The 15834-nt window shown below is 37.1% G+C and overlaps 1 protein-coding gene across 3 annotated transcripts in view; it reads right to left on the bottom strand.

Moving 5' to 3' along the window:
- ntrk2.S (neurotrophic receptor tyrosine kinase 2 S homeolog) overlaps positions 1–15834 on the bottom strand; it is a 134797-nt gene that overhangs the window by 49064 nt on the left and 69899 nt on the right.

Here is a 15834-nt window from a genome sequence, read left to right as displayed (position 1 = left end):
CTAAAGAAAAGAACAATTAAGTGGATTGGCAAGCGAGATTGGAAAAAAAATGTAGGATGCAATTTTTCAGAATGGATTAGAACATAGACAAGGTATGTCCAACCTAAGTTCTCAAGTACTTTTGGATGAGTGAGGTGCGGAGGAAGCTCTAGTTCATCAAGAACTTGGAGGGACGCTGGTTGCAGATACCTTGTACAGTTCCAAAATATTTACAAACAAATCAAAGCACATGAAATAAACGTAAATGGTAAGTGGAACATAAAAATGAACAAAACGAGTGCAGCAGAATATTAATACCAGTCATTTGGCTGCTAATGAGTCTTTATTCAAGCAAATCAAAAGCCAGCACTGGACTAACTAGTGTGCATCTCAGAAATGTGACTGTTTTCAGAGCGCACTCAGCTTTATCTTTTATAAAATGTTCTGCAAATTGAAATTGAGTAAAAAAGGTAACAAAGTAACATACTGTATTTTCTCATTGCAATTATGTTATAAGTTTCTTAACATTTATACAAATGATCAACAGTGCCTCTTCTAATACAGATGGAAATTCACAGACTATTACAATAAGTCAATTATTACAATAAGTCAACATTGGTCAGTAGTAATGAGAAAAATACCATCAGCAGATTTTTTCGAGAATGTGCTATAAATGTGTGTAAAAATAAGATGTGCATAATGTGTGTGTAAAAATAAGATGTGCATAATACACAGCAAAAAAAAACTCTGGGGCAGATTTACTAAGCTCCAGTGAATAGTTTGAATCCAAAAATATTCGAATTTCGAAGTAATTTTTTGGGTACTTCGACCATCGAATTGGTCAAATTCGATCGAATTTGATCAAATCGAATGATTCGAACGATTCTAAGTAAAAATCCTTCGACCATTCAACCATTAGACCATTAGATAATCAAAGTACTGTATCTTTAAAAAATCCTTTGACTCAATCCTTCGCCAAATAAAAGCTACCGAATTGAATGTTAGCCTATGGGGACATTGTAGATGTAGGTTTTTATATCGAATAAAAATCATTCGATCGATCGCTTAAAATCGTTCGGATCGTTCGATTTTTATTCGATCGATTTGATCAAACCTTTTGCGCTAAAATCCTTCGAATTCGATATTCAAATTCAAAGGATTTTACTTCGAGGGTCGAATTCGAGGGATAAACCCTCGAAATTTGACCCTTGATAAATCTGCCCCTCTGTGTGGTCACAGAAGTTTGCACAGCGCAAACACAAGTTTCCACAAATGGCTTACAAATGAGATGGTTGTTTGTGTGAGTGTGGCCAATGTGCGAGGTTGCTGTGAGCGAAAATAGCAATGACAGTAATTTCAATTAGCAATTTGCAAAACTGTTTTGCGAATATTTTATCCACCAACAAACCAAACCAAACACAGAGTGTGCACATATATTTGCAATGTGTGATTTTTGTAATTATTGTCCATTTTATGGACATTTGCAGTGCAAAAAAAAAATACGATTCTGTTTGCAACTTTATTACTATAACATAACCAATATATATCCAATTAGACTTTATTTTTTAGATTTTAGTTTACCAAAAAGTTAGGAATGGTATAATAATTATAGCATATTATACTTTTTTGTTGATAATGGTTGCAAACAACTGCCATCAACAGCCATATTTTGACAAAATATCTAAGGTCCGTAATTTGTTTCATATGTTTTTATCTGTCATCTTTATATACAGGTATGGGATCAGTTATTCGCAAACCTGTTATCTGAAAAAAAATCTCAGAATTATGGAAAGGCTGTCTCCCATAGACTCCCATTATCCAAATAATTCAAATTTTTTAAAATTTCCTTTTTTTTTAAAGATTTCCTTTTTCTCTGTAGTAATAAAATAGAACGTTGCACTTGATCCAAACTAAGATTGAATTAATGCTTATTAGAAGCAAAACCAGCCTATTGAGTTTATTTAATATTTGCATGGTTTTCTAGTGGACTAATGATATGAAGATCCAAATTATGGAAAGATTCATTATCCAGAAAGCCCCAGGTCCCGAGATTTCTAGATAACAGGTTCCACGCCTGTACACGTATTTATTTAATGGATACGATTGTGAATGCTCCACATTAGGAACATAATACACCAGAGCTCAGCACCAGGCCCCCAAAGGGTATTTTCCAGTAACAATTTTTAATTTGTCAATTAATGATTAGCAAGACTATCACATGTCTATTTCTATCAAAACCTTTGTTATGTTGCATTGAACTTTATAAAGTCATTTTGGATAACAACTTTAATGTTACACACGTGGACATACAGTGTAATGCTTCACATGCGAACATAGAAATTAAATTTTATCTGAGATCATTGTGAAACTACAGTTGCAATTCTACCTGCCTTTTATCTGTTTTTTCATCAGATGTTACCAGTTTACAGTAATGCAAATTTGTGGATTGGGGAACATTGACCTAGTTTGGAATGAATTTCATTATAACAGTGCCCACCACAATCAAGTGCAGAATTGTATGCAGGATACACATATGGTAAGTAAATTCTGTACAAAACTTGCGCCTGGTATGGGAAGGGGGTGGGGGCAGGTCCTGACTGAGAATTAAAATAGGCCCTGGCATTTCAGGTACACAGAGGCCCATTCAACCCACATAGAGGCCCAAACAGCCCCCACCAGCCCACTAAATACTGACTTTCTATGGGACCTTAAAGCAGCCCCTCTGGCATTTGCCAGAACCCACAGCTTGCCAGTCCGGGTCTGGGTGGGGGCACACCAGCTGGACATGTATATACACTTGCATGCAATTCAAGTGGTGCACTTTAATAATACAATACAAATGTGTACTCCATCTTATGGTGCCCTTTCTGTAGAATATACTTGTATAAACTTGTATGGAGATCTAAAAGCTGAATAACAATAAAGTATTATCCAGAGAGCACATTATATGTTCAAATGGTCATTCTGTATTTATTGCAGGAAAAACATGCCCAACATGTTTCGGCACATTCACCTTCATCAGGTGCACCTGATGCTCCTGGTTAATACTGTATTGCTACTTGGAATTTTGGCATCCTGACATGGGGGCTACAACCTGTAGAGGAGCACTGGGACACAGAATTGGAAACACAAGGACAATCCATTTCAATAAAAGCTAAATAATACTTGCTAAAAAAGGGGGCCTTCAAAATGCATTATGTATGTAAATGAGAATGTTGACCTGCAAGCATCATGCACATTTGTAGAGGCAGTGGATGAGGACTAAATCAAAAAAACTGTGATGGGCATTACACTGAAGGAGAGTAAAAAGATTAACTAGTAATTCCTTTACCAGTTGTGTATCTGATCATGAGGCACTGATAGTAGGACACCTACGAATCCTCTTTGGTTAGATACTGTTTTCAGATAGCGATCTTACAGTTTGCTGCATGTGCTAGAGAGATGTTTTCAGCACAACTGGTCTAGGGTGAGGTCACACAACACAGTTTACTAGCAAGGATTTGCTGTGGGTAAAACCATTTGGGGGAATGCAAAAAAAGGTCTTGGAAGTTTAAAAATTCAAGTGACCTCATTCAAACTCTTCAGGAGTCTTTCAAATAATCATTAGAGCACTCAGAGAGACACACACATAACCCATTTAAGAAACAACAAAATGCTAATAGTACTCTCATGGGTTACCCCTAATAGTAACCAGAATCCTGACACATACATAGACTAAAAACCTTATAGAGATATGCCTAATGCAGGTAACTATGTTTGACCCGTGACAGCTTCTTCTTATCATTATAAATGCGACCACAATTGATCCCAGAATAAACTAGAGAATAAACATCCTAATGTATAAGACCTTTCTGTCATTTATTGTGGACACACAACAACGAATAATAAAATAAGACTGCTGGCTCTATATATAATCACATTTATAATCTGATGTCTCCTTTCCAACACATTTGCAAACACTCAAAGCAGCCTTTCAGATATAACATACTTGGTCTGATACTACTCCAAAAAAGGTGTTTTTTCATTTTGTAATATTGTGATATTATATATAATTTATTCAGTCACACACTGTAGTAACATACTCTTATGTCTCTGTTCTCAAATAGGAACTGGGCTAGTGTTTTATTTTTTTCATTTTACATCATTGCTTTCAACATTCAAAAAGTAAATTGTGCACTTGTATTGTGATGTTTGTTAAAGGGGTGGTTCATCCTTGGGTTACATTTTAGTATATTATACAATGGCCAAATCTTAGCAACATTTCAATTGGTCTTCATTGTTTATTTTTTATAGTTTTTGAATTACTTGCCTTTATCTCCGGACTCTTTCCAACTTTCAAATGGGGGTCACTGACTTCATCTAAAAAACATATGCTCTGGAAGACTACACATTTATTGTTATCGCTACTTTTTATTCCTTATCTTTCCATTCAAGCCTCTCCTATTCATATTCTAATGTCTTATTCAAATCAGTGCATTGTTACTAGGGTATTTTAGACCCTAGCAAACCGGAGAGCTGTTGAATAAAAAGCCAAATAACTCAAAAACCACAAGTAATAAAAAATGAAAACCAACGGCAAATTGCCTACGAATGTAGCTCTCTCCCTTTAAGGGTTTAGTATTGAATTGCATAGAAAATTGAATTTAATGTTACATGCGCTAAACCAAAAATAACATTAGGTAATGCTATTCCACTTTCATCACTGACTGCTCATGTAGATAGGTATGTTTATAGTATATATTGTATATCACTTTAAGGGGCAAATTTACTTATGGTCGAATACTGAGGATTAATTAACCCTCAATATTCGACTGTTGAATGTTAATCCTTCGAAGTCGAAGGATTTACCGCAATTAGTTTGATCGAACGGTCAAACAAAATATTGTTCGAACAAACGATTAAATCCTTAGATTTGAATGATTTTAATCCATCGATCTAACGATTTTTCTTCTACCAAAAAAAGATTGCAAAGCCTATGGGGACCTTCCCCATAGGCTAACATTAACTTCAGTAGGTTTTAGGTAGCGAAGTAGGGGGTCAAAGTTTTTTTTAAAGAGACAGTACTTTGACTATCGAATGGTTGAATAGTCGAACGATTTTTAGTTCGAATCGTTCAATTCGAAGTCGAAGGTCGAAGTAGCCAATTCGATGGTTGAAGTAGCCAAAAAAAAATTCGAAGTTTTTTTTATTCTATTCCTTCACTCGAGCTAAGTAAATGGGCCCCTATATAATGTTCAAAGTGCAAAAAAGTGGCAAGTTACAGCATTTGTTTGCACTTTGAATACTGCGTTCTTCTTCCTGAATTACCCTTACAGAGGGATGAATAAGTATGTGGAGAACTTCAAGTGGTCTGATGGAGTAAGTAATATTACAGCTCACATGTAGACATACAGAGAACAAACAATTATAATGTTATATGCTCATCCTTTGTGGAATATAATTAGAATTAATTAAGAATAAATAAAAAAAAGCCAAGCCACACCAATTTTTTTTTCTAGCTGCTATCAATGATCAGGGATATTATTTGTTTACATGACAGTTCTTCTAAAACTTGCTTCTTCCTATTACCCTGAGGCAAAGTTGCACCTGTGAAGCTTAAACAACTTACACATGTTTTAGGTACAAAATCTTTAATGGGTGGAGGAAAATTCTTTCACTCCTAAACAAAAACTATAGCTTACAAAGGTAAGCCAATAAAAATAACAGAGGTTTTAACTAATCAAAATTGATAGAAATCACATTCCACGGTTTATGTTGCAAGTTCAGAATTGCCACACACCCATGCACTTAATCACTGAAAAGAGAGAAGATTTAAAGCTGATTGCGACACTTAAGATACATTATCAGGGCTTTAGAGAGTGTGTTGGATTTCCGTCAATAATAATTATAGCTAACATGGTATCAGGGATTTTCCACTGTTTGTCTGATGAAAGATCTTGAGTGAGCTCAGTTTAGCACACTTTTGTTACATTGTATCTCTGTGCCCCTATTATTGTTCTCTGGATCTTAGAGATGATGATGGTAAGGATTTCAGAGATGATGATGCATTAGTAAAAAGTTAAATAAGTCAGGTTTTATGAAATATTTTGCAGATGTGTGCTGTGGTTGGTAGTTTCGATACAGTATTCTATGAATCAATGGATTCAATGTGTTTGAGCTTAAGAAAATGCCCAAAGGGCCTTGACAACTTTTATTTTAGACTCTGGGCAGGGTCTGCGGCGCCTTCAATCATATTCCTGGATTAAGCAAGTGACAACAGAGTTGTCAGCTATTTCACCTAGCAGGCCAACGGCAATGTTATACAATTAAAATGCCTTTAATATTTAACTACAGAGAGTGTAGATAGTAATTAGATTATTCATTATCATGGCCATGTGTCTGCTAATTATATATTGAAGTCTGGCCCTTCCTGAAAATAACAGTTCAGTAATATGCTCACAAGTGTAAAATTCACTGTTCTGTCTAATAGTAATGCCAGCGGTTGCAGAGATAGGTTGGCGCATCAAATTTTAGCAAACATGGGTGTTGCATTAATTTTGCTGAGATAAAATTATCATCTTTAATGGATAATGATTTGTAATGAACTTTAGTTACACACACGCTTTTGTATACCTTTAAAATTCTGTTAATCATTGGATTTTATTCTTTATATGAAGTAAAGCTGGCCACACACTGTCAGCCATCCAAAATTGCCATGTACATATTTGGATGATTTTTCTGAACTATTGGGTATCCCACATCCAAAGGACAACAAGTTACTGACACAATCTGGAGTGGCCTGTGTATTGTTACACTCTGCTCTAGTTGTTTGGAGAGGTGGCAAAAGAACAGATCTCTGCTAGATTGGCACCAAAGACAGGATCAGGGTTGGACTGGGCTGCATTCCAGTGTTCCAGTCCCCGACCTCCCTCTCGTGGCAAAAAAATCAGGTGTGCATGGCAGGGATCAGGGGGGCTGAAGGGGGGTTGTCCAAAACATAACAGGTTGCAGCTTGATATGGTCCCTATCTGATGGGATTTTCAAACCTTGCTTATTTTGATACATATAGAAACATTGTTTTGATATATTGGTAAAAGAATAGACACAGTTTATAAGGGTTAGTACTGCGGAAATCTGGACAGGTGATAATTATGCACATAACTGCCTGTGTGTACATATTTTTAACAGAGTATTTTTCAATGTAGACCCATTGGTACCATTAGTAAAATTACTGGGAACAGTTTGATACTAGAGAACTAGTTTGATACTAGAGAACTACCATGTGTCAGACAGAGAAAGACTGAGCTGAAACTGGTGCATTAAGTGCAATGCCTGACATTCATTATGTGGATACTCCCTTGCTGCCAGGCAACATGAAATGCCAGTTATGTGGGCTGAGCTATCCAACTCCCCAAGGCATAAAGACACTTTAATGGCTTGGTAAAAGTTTTTAGTTTACCTGTTCTGACCATTGAGTTTTTTTGGTGATGATGGCAGGGAAACGTAACGGTTTATAAGAAAGAAAATGCCTTCCCACAATGTCATTATGACTATGCATTCCATTACTCTTCAACCCCTTGTCTACAAAAAACACTAATGGTTATTCAGTCAATTAGACAGTGGGATCACTAATTGAGATGGAAGTTCATAAAAACAGGAAGAGGTCAGGCAAATTACTTATTCCTTGTTCCAAACACCCCATAAAGAAAGATCATGACATACAATTAATCAGGATCATGTATTAAAGCCTAACTTGTCAAGTCAGCATTTTATGCAGCAGACGATGAAATGAATATAACTGAAACAGAACTGTCACTCCGCACTATACTGCCTTTAACTCTCCCAGTGCTTTATCACAGAAAGCATTTGGAAGCAAAATATGTAGTGTATCCATTTGATGCAAAGGATTTGCCTCAGTCCCTTGTTATTTATGCTGGAACAAATATACTTATTTAGTTCTTTCTAGAAATATCTGCTATTCCTACCAAATATTCATACTGGGCTAGCTTTTTTTAAGCAAACTTGAGTAAGATTGAACATATTCCTTCTATTTATAGAATTATATGAGTATGCACTCAAAGGGAATATTTTAGTTTTGATGGCTTATCCACCTTTAATGTACGTTCTTACACAGTGCATCGTTTACCCTAGGCATCCCTTATTCCTGCCTACTGCAACTTTGGCTCTACACCTCCAGTAATGGCACAATGTTAACATACCCATTCATCTGTCAGAAAAAACATAATGTGTTTTATGTGAAAAGGATCCGAGAGATTTTCTGGGTCTGGCTTTGTTAAATGACTAAATCAGTGGTTGGGGCTCCCAGTCTCATGGGTGGATGTTTGGGTGAATTGTTTGGCTGTTTTATGTGTCCCTAACATGTTGTTAGATAATAAGGGCCGATAAAATGCTTATACAAAAGAAAATTTGATCATCCCCCACTGGAAGTGTGCAGTAATGTTATATGCTTACCTCTACTGACCCAGGCATGAAATCTTGGGTGATAATGATACCAAAAATTGGACATGAAAATTACCTTAGAAATTGGTCCTAGAGATGATATCCCAACGGTTCTTTAAACATGTATTAGCAACCCTACCATTTCTTTTCATAGGGAAATGCTTCTACTGAGGCTAATGCTTCCGTTGGTGTTCTTGTTCTATTCTCTATTGATCAGCACAAACCAAGGACACTGAAAACACTGCAGCTGAAATAGCATCCTGCTCTCCACATTCAGGGTTTCTGGCTGTGTTTGCACAGTTCAATATGCATCAGAAAATAAGTATCACATTACACACCAAAAATGCAGTGATTCACTAGAAATGCAGCATCATTCTAAGGACTCGACCTTAGCTACACAAGGCTTTTGTCAATAAAAATACAAACAATGTTGCAGCAGCACACACACATATATAATATATATAATGATTTTTTTTTTTTTGCTGGTATTCTCACTGGTGTAAAACACACACCCTGTCTCAATGTCAAAAACATCCACACAGTTTGCTTCTAGCATCACACAAAATGTAGCACATTTACACTGTAAAAATGCAATGCAATATTGAAAATACATAAACTGCAACAATTTGTTGTGCCTTTCACTTTTTTAAACATTGGTGAATGAGAACCAAAGAGAGACTGAGAGAAAGTGAAGTACTGTGATTAGACATCCTCCTTACAATTATAGGGACGGACTCGGCCGACGGGACTCCGGAAAAAAACCCGGTGGGCCCCCGGCTCAGTCACGTTATAGCAGCCTCCCCCTAGTCGTGGCCATGAGCATGAAAAAAGGTACATGAGGGAGGTGGGGTTGATGCTTGGGCTGGGGAATGGGTCTGAGATATCTTGGTCGTTGGCTGTGGGGGTGGAGGGCCCTGAATTAGTAGCCCTGTTGGGTTCCAGACCCCCCAGTCCAACTCTGGACATCAATTTGGGTTGCATTTACCTAGAAAAGTCTGGACACAGTTAGAGCAAAACTGTTTAATTCTCCCTAGCCATAGGGATAAGTTCTGGCTAATTACTTGAGTTAAACAGTACAAAAAACACAATTGGTAGATCAAACCCCACCAATGTGCAGAATCCAAATTGACTTGCTATTGCAAACCACTGAGATGAGAGCAGCACATTGCTATTCTCAGGAGAACCATCTTCCACAGACTGCAAGGAACATAACACAGATATTTGGCTATAAACTACATAATATTAAAAAATAAAAAAGGTAAGTATTGGGTATATATCCACAACAATCCTAAGAAAAATGCACAGAATAAAATGTATTCTTAAAACCAGTAAGAAAATATTAATTCAACAAAAACGTTTCTAACATTAGCATTCAGTGCACATGTATGATGGATACGGCATATTAATATGCAACGCACATTACACTGCAACATTAATCTGTTTCCATCAGCTCCTCTCCATCTGCTTATTCTACAATAGCAAAGGACTATGGATTATTATATGAGTATATATAGTTTTTTATATAGGTATGTAAGCAGATTTTTCATACATCAGTGCTCTCATGGTAATTATAACACTGGGAAGTATCAACCTTGCACTGTGCTTCCCTGGGATGTAGCAACAGTGATGGCAAATTGGATTTTATTGGCCATCCGGTGTTCCATAGTTTTTTTTATATAAAGGAGAAGCTGAAATCACTGTTGTTGGTTGGAGGAAACTCTGCTTAAAGTGATGGGGCCTTTGGTATCAATATTTTGGGAAAATCCTATTTATGAGAATGGAACAAAGTATCATATAGTACAATACACACCTTATCAAATTAATGCTGTCAGCACATTCCTTCCAAAACAGATTATGCATTCATTTTCTTTCCCTTTACCACTGAGCAGCATTTTGTTCATCAAATAAAAAAGAAGAAGCTGCTGACAAACATCTACTGTTTAGTTTAGATATCACCATCTCTAAGCAGTTCTAATGTTACAGAAACAAAAAATGGCTGCTCTTTACATGTACAGTGGAAGGACTGTTATAGTCTGCTACACATTCTGCAAAATCCCAATGCTGTTAGACAGCCACTAATGTTGATTTGCAGATGAGCACCTTAAAAATCTATAGTACATAACTGGCTGCAAAGTTATAGGGGGTGATTCACAAGTGTTGGCAAATATACAGTTCTCAAAGTGCTGGTCTTCAAACTGTAAAAATGACAAATTATATCAATTGTAGTTTTAATAATTTTTCATAATGCCACCAAATTTAAGAAATGTTGTATGCACAGGGTGCCAAAAAAGTTCTCTATACAGACTTAAGCCAGATTAACCTATAGCCATTTTTCCCTGATATTTTCATTATGGCAGAGATGTTCTGGCGGTAAATATCTCTGTAAAAATTGTTGGTAAGACTAATTCTCAAAAAGTTCAACAACAGAGCTTAATGTAGACGGAAAGTCACCTTTCACCTGCGGGTGCCAAATGTTAGGCACACCCAAGTGATTGTATTTACTTACCTGAAACCCCGGGCCGATACTCCTATCAGCAGAAAACTGCACCGGCCTGGGGTTATTCCAGCGAGCACCAAAGAGTGATCCTCTTCTTCTTTCTTCAAATTTCCCAGGGCAGACACATGCGCAGTTGAACAAAATAGCTGACTTTTTAGTTAAAGTTCAGCTTTTCATTCTACTGCACATGCGCAGCCGTGCACAGAAAGAGTAAGATGTGGTGCTCACTGAAAGAACCCCGGGTTTTCAGGTAAGTAAATACAATCACTTGTGGCTGCATAACATTTGGCACCCCAAGTACACAAAGACCTTCCTTCTCCTTTAAAAGGGAATGTAATATGTTTCCTAGCGCAAAAAAACATTTTTAAAGACGCTTGCGAACATTAGCAACCATGTTGGTGCCATTTTTTACTAATTAAAAACCTCAACAAATTCCTCACAAGGTTTGCAACCAAATTGCTTTTGTGAACGTTTACAGTGTATGTAATACAATTTCGCAATTGCAAGTCAATTTTTGCAGAGCCGGTGCGCAATTAAGATTCACAATGCAATAAAAGCCTAATGATGAAAATTACCTTGCTACAGGCAAAATGTTTTTGCAAAGTTTTGCTCTTTGTGAATTTTATTACATTTCTCCCTATGTGATGTAAATTCTACATTTCTCGCTTCAACATAAGACCCAGGAGTGACCACTGGAAAGGTCAGGCAGAGAAGAATGTTAATAATATTAAAAGGCAGACTTCAAATCAGTTATCCTTATAGGAATGGATTATCTTGGTTATAAATGAGTTCCTTAAAATATCCATTTGTATGGTTCTGGTATTAATGGGGGGGTGGCTATTGATACAACCATACAGATAATATGATTTTTTTCTGATGTTTTCCCATAGTAATACTTTATTCTTAAGGATTGGAATACAGGTATGGGATATGTTATCCAAAAAACAGTTATCCAGAAAGCTCTAAATTACAGAAAGTCCATCTCCCATAGACTCCATTTTATCCAAATAATCCAAATTTTTAAAAATTATTTCCTTTTTTTCTGTAATAATAATAATAATAAAACAGTACCTTGTACTAAAATATATATAATTAATCCTTAATAGAAGCAAAACCAGCCTATTGGGTTTATTTATTGTTTGCATTATTTTCTACCAGATTATGGTATAAAGATACATATAACAGAAAGATCCATCATCTGGAAACCCCCAGGTTCCGAGTATTCTGTATAACAGGTCCCATAACTATAGTATTAGCTTTTTTATTATTAGTATTTAGTCATATTAAATATAAATCCCTCAATACCATCACAAGTCAAATCAAATTACACATTGGTACAATACCGAGGGAATGGCAATAATGAAAGCTATTTGAGCAAGGTTAAAATCCAGGATACATTACTGTACCATTCAAATTAGGTTAAGGAGAAAGAACTGACTGATACCTTTAATATCCTGGTCACAATGGTTACCCAAAAATCTATGAACAGACAATCCCTTATATAGTTCTATCAGACAGTAGGGATCCAATTGCAGTGTAGAGCACAGCTAAAAGAACACGGCTCTTTAAAAGAAAATGCGACAAGCTGGCACGGCAGCCATTTATGGTGACCTTGAGATTGAAATATTGATCAACCTGTATGCTGCAGGACCAAAAACTAGTAAGTGACACCAGCTTCTCTAAATCATTAATGAGGACATGCTTCAAGCCTTATGATGATGCGCACCTTTCATAACCTCTTATAACTCTCATATCACAAACACTTTATTTTTTAATGCAAGATATATATAATATATATATATATATATATATATATATATATATATATATATATATATATATATATATATATATATATATATATATATATATATAGCAGTATGCACAAAATGTCTCTGTCTTAAATATATTGATAATGGGTTGAGTGCAGAGGACCTCTTGTATTTGTCTATATGTATTTTGTGGTCACAGCCTCATTGCACCCCCGCCTAATGGTTTTAAAAAATAGTGGTGACCACAACTTTCCCTTGTTTGTTAAAGTTATACAGGAGCAGTGACCAGCTCCATGTTGTAGCTCCCACCCCTCCCAGCTATAGTCAGGTGATCCCACTGGTGTCTAATAAAAGGGCAGCCAAGTTTGGGAGTTTTACTTTGAAAGCAGCAAGTAAGTTGCAGGTAAAACTTAGTCCCTTTGTAAAATGTATAATTAAGCAATAGAATTCTTAATGAATCAGATGAAAATTAAGCGTAGGACTGGCCAGATATGGGATGACTTTGACGTAGTTGGCCAGCTCAAATATATTGCAATATATGGACAAACAATCCCTGTTTTGTTTAAAGGGTAAGGCATTTTTCAGTAGCAGTATGCACAAAATGTCTCTGTCTTAAATATATTGATAATGGGTTGAGTGCAGAGGACCTCTTGTATTTGACTATATGTATTTTGTGGTCACAGCCTCATTGCACCCCCGCCTAATGGTTTTAAAAAATAGTGGTGAGCACAACTTTCCCTTGTTTGTTATATATATATATATGTTAGAAAAATCTGCCAATGACCATTCAGGGTTCAGAGGAATGTGATAAGTTTTATACTCGCTGCGAGGGGACAAGCAATACAGAAGTAAGCTGCAGGTTGACCCCTCGCAGCGAGTATAAAACTTATCACATTCCTCTGAACCCTGAATGGTCATTGGCAGATTTTTCTAACAACTTGGTCCTTCGAGCCGGAAACCAACATCTGTCTTCTCAAACGGGAAACGTGACTGTGGTCACTGCAGAGGGTTAATCCTATTCTCTCTGTGGACTGAACCGAAAGACCTCCGACAGCTGTCGTAAAGAGAGGCCAGTTGCACTCGTTTGGGGGAACAGTGACGGTTTCCAAAGAACACAGCGACCAGGGTCACTGGAATCTGGTAACGTATATGTTTTCTTTTTGTTGTCGTTGTTACTAGTTGTCTACGTAGAGGTCCCATCACTAGACTGTTGATATTAAGGTGTTAAGTGGCGTAATCGCCCGCCTTTGATAAAGAGACAGGGAGTGATAGTGGGTCCAGTCACCTAGACTGTTGCTACGTAAAGGTCCCGTCACTAGACTGTTGATATTAAGGTGTTAAGTGGCATAATCGCCCGCCTTCGATAAAGAGACAGGGAGTGATAGTGGGTCCGGTCACCTAGACTGTTGATATTAAGGTGTTAAGTGGCATAATCGCCCGCCTTTGATAAAGAAACAGAGTGACAAGCGGACAAGTCCATAGTCTGTGTGAGAAGACTACAGGAATAACTAACTCCGTGTGCACGTTAAAGATAAAGAGTACTCCGGGGACCGCTGAATTTGTTGTTTGAAAGTGTGTGAAAGAGAGTGTTTGGGAGTCAAAGAGGGAATGGTCAACCCCTCAGACAGGCCATAAAGGGCGATACACTGACCGGTGAACGTTTTCGGCAAACGGACTACCTTGCTCCTCAGGTTTTACTTGGCCGAGCTCCAAGCTGTGAGGCCATATCCGTGAGTACTGCTTCACCAGGCTTTTGACTCCACAAAATTGTTTGTCAATTGTTTGTCATCTATACCTACTAACCATGGGAAATAAATGCTGTAAAAGTATCAATGATCTAACTGAGGACGCTCAGTTCATGCGTGATCAGAATCCAAATAATATCAGGTTCTTAAAAGGTAGAAAGAGGATTCTAATTTTAACCCTATATTAGACAAGGAACAGTATAGATTGCTTGTTGGAGAGGTACTGACGATAAAAAATGTACATTAAAAGTTACCTATAGGTCATGTTTTTTTTTTTTTTTTTTTTTTTTTTTCTCTTTGCTGGGAGGTTTGTTTTTGTAAGTAATTATTAGATGAAGTTTCTAAACCTGACTGTTTTGCCAACCTGACTGTTTTGTCAGCCTGTCAGTTAGAGACTCTAATGCTAACGGCCTCCTGCTGCACAAATATGGCAGCCTCCTCATACAGGAGCATTGGGCATCAGACATGTAATGTAAAAGCATTATGCAAATACGTTATTGTGAAGTTATAAGTTTCTTTCCAATGCAATATTATGAGGAATGTAATAGGAGGGAAAATAAAGAAAGGAATGCCAAGAAAGGCAAGGTACAAGATCAACTATATGTCAGGTAATAAGATAATTAAGGGATTGTGGATTGATATTATTGTAAACTGAAGGAAGTCTTTGACACATATAGTGGTGTGCCTATACCAGATCAGGGCATGGTAAATGATAGTCCTTATGAGCTACAACTAAAAAATGCATTCCTATGAGGATGTCTTTGCAGTTTTGTGAGTCAACATATGGTAGACCACTGGGTAGCCAGTTTGCAAGCAGTCCTTGAGTATGCCAGACATGCTGAAAGACATCTCCAAAAAACAAAACAAAAAAAAAAACCGAGGGTTAAACTATGTGTTTTAGTAGAGGAAGATGTGTATGTGGTAAAGCAGGATAGAGGACGAGATAGGCAGAGAGAAGGGGGGGTTCAGACCCCATTGAGATGACAAGCGAGAAAGGGAAATACTGTAAGTAAAAGACGTAGGAGAAATTAGGTTTTTTTATTGTGAGAAACCGGGGCATTTTCCTAGAGAATGCCGAGCAGAATTGAGCAATGGGGATGACAGGAGCCCCCTTGGGGAGGCATGACTATCTGAGAGTATACATTCCCCTATAAATAACTGAGGATAATTCTTAATATAGAAGACATAGAATGTAGTCTCTTATGTAAGTCGAAACCCCAACTCACACTTGAAGTTGGGGGAAAATCCATTACCTTCCTATGTGACACTGGGGCATGTAGATTCCTTATACACCCCCCTGATGTGCCAACTATCCAAAGAACTGAGGAATTTACTTTTCTAAGAATAGCAGGGGGACAATTAGATAAAGTATACTTGTCCCCACTATTAGCCGTAACTGACC

Source organism: Xenopus laevis, chromosome 1S (genome assembly GCF_017654675.1).
Source record: "Xenopus laevis strain J_2021 chromosome 1S, Xenopus_laevis_v10.1, whole genome shotgun sequence".
NCBI lineage: Eukaryota > Metazoa > Chordata > Amphibia > Anura > Pipidae > Xenopus > Xenopus laevis.
This window is presented reverse-complemented; position numbering and strand designations above follow the sequence as displayed.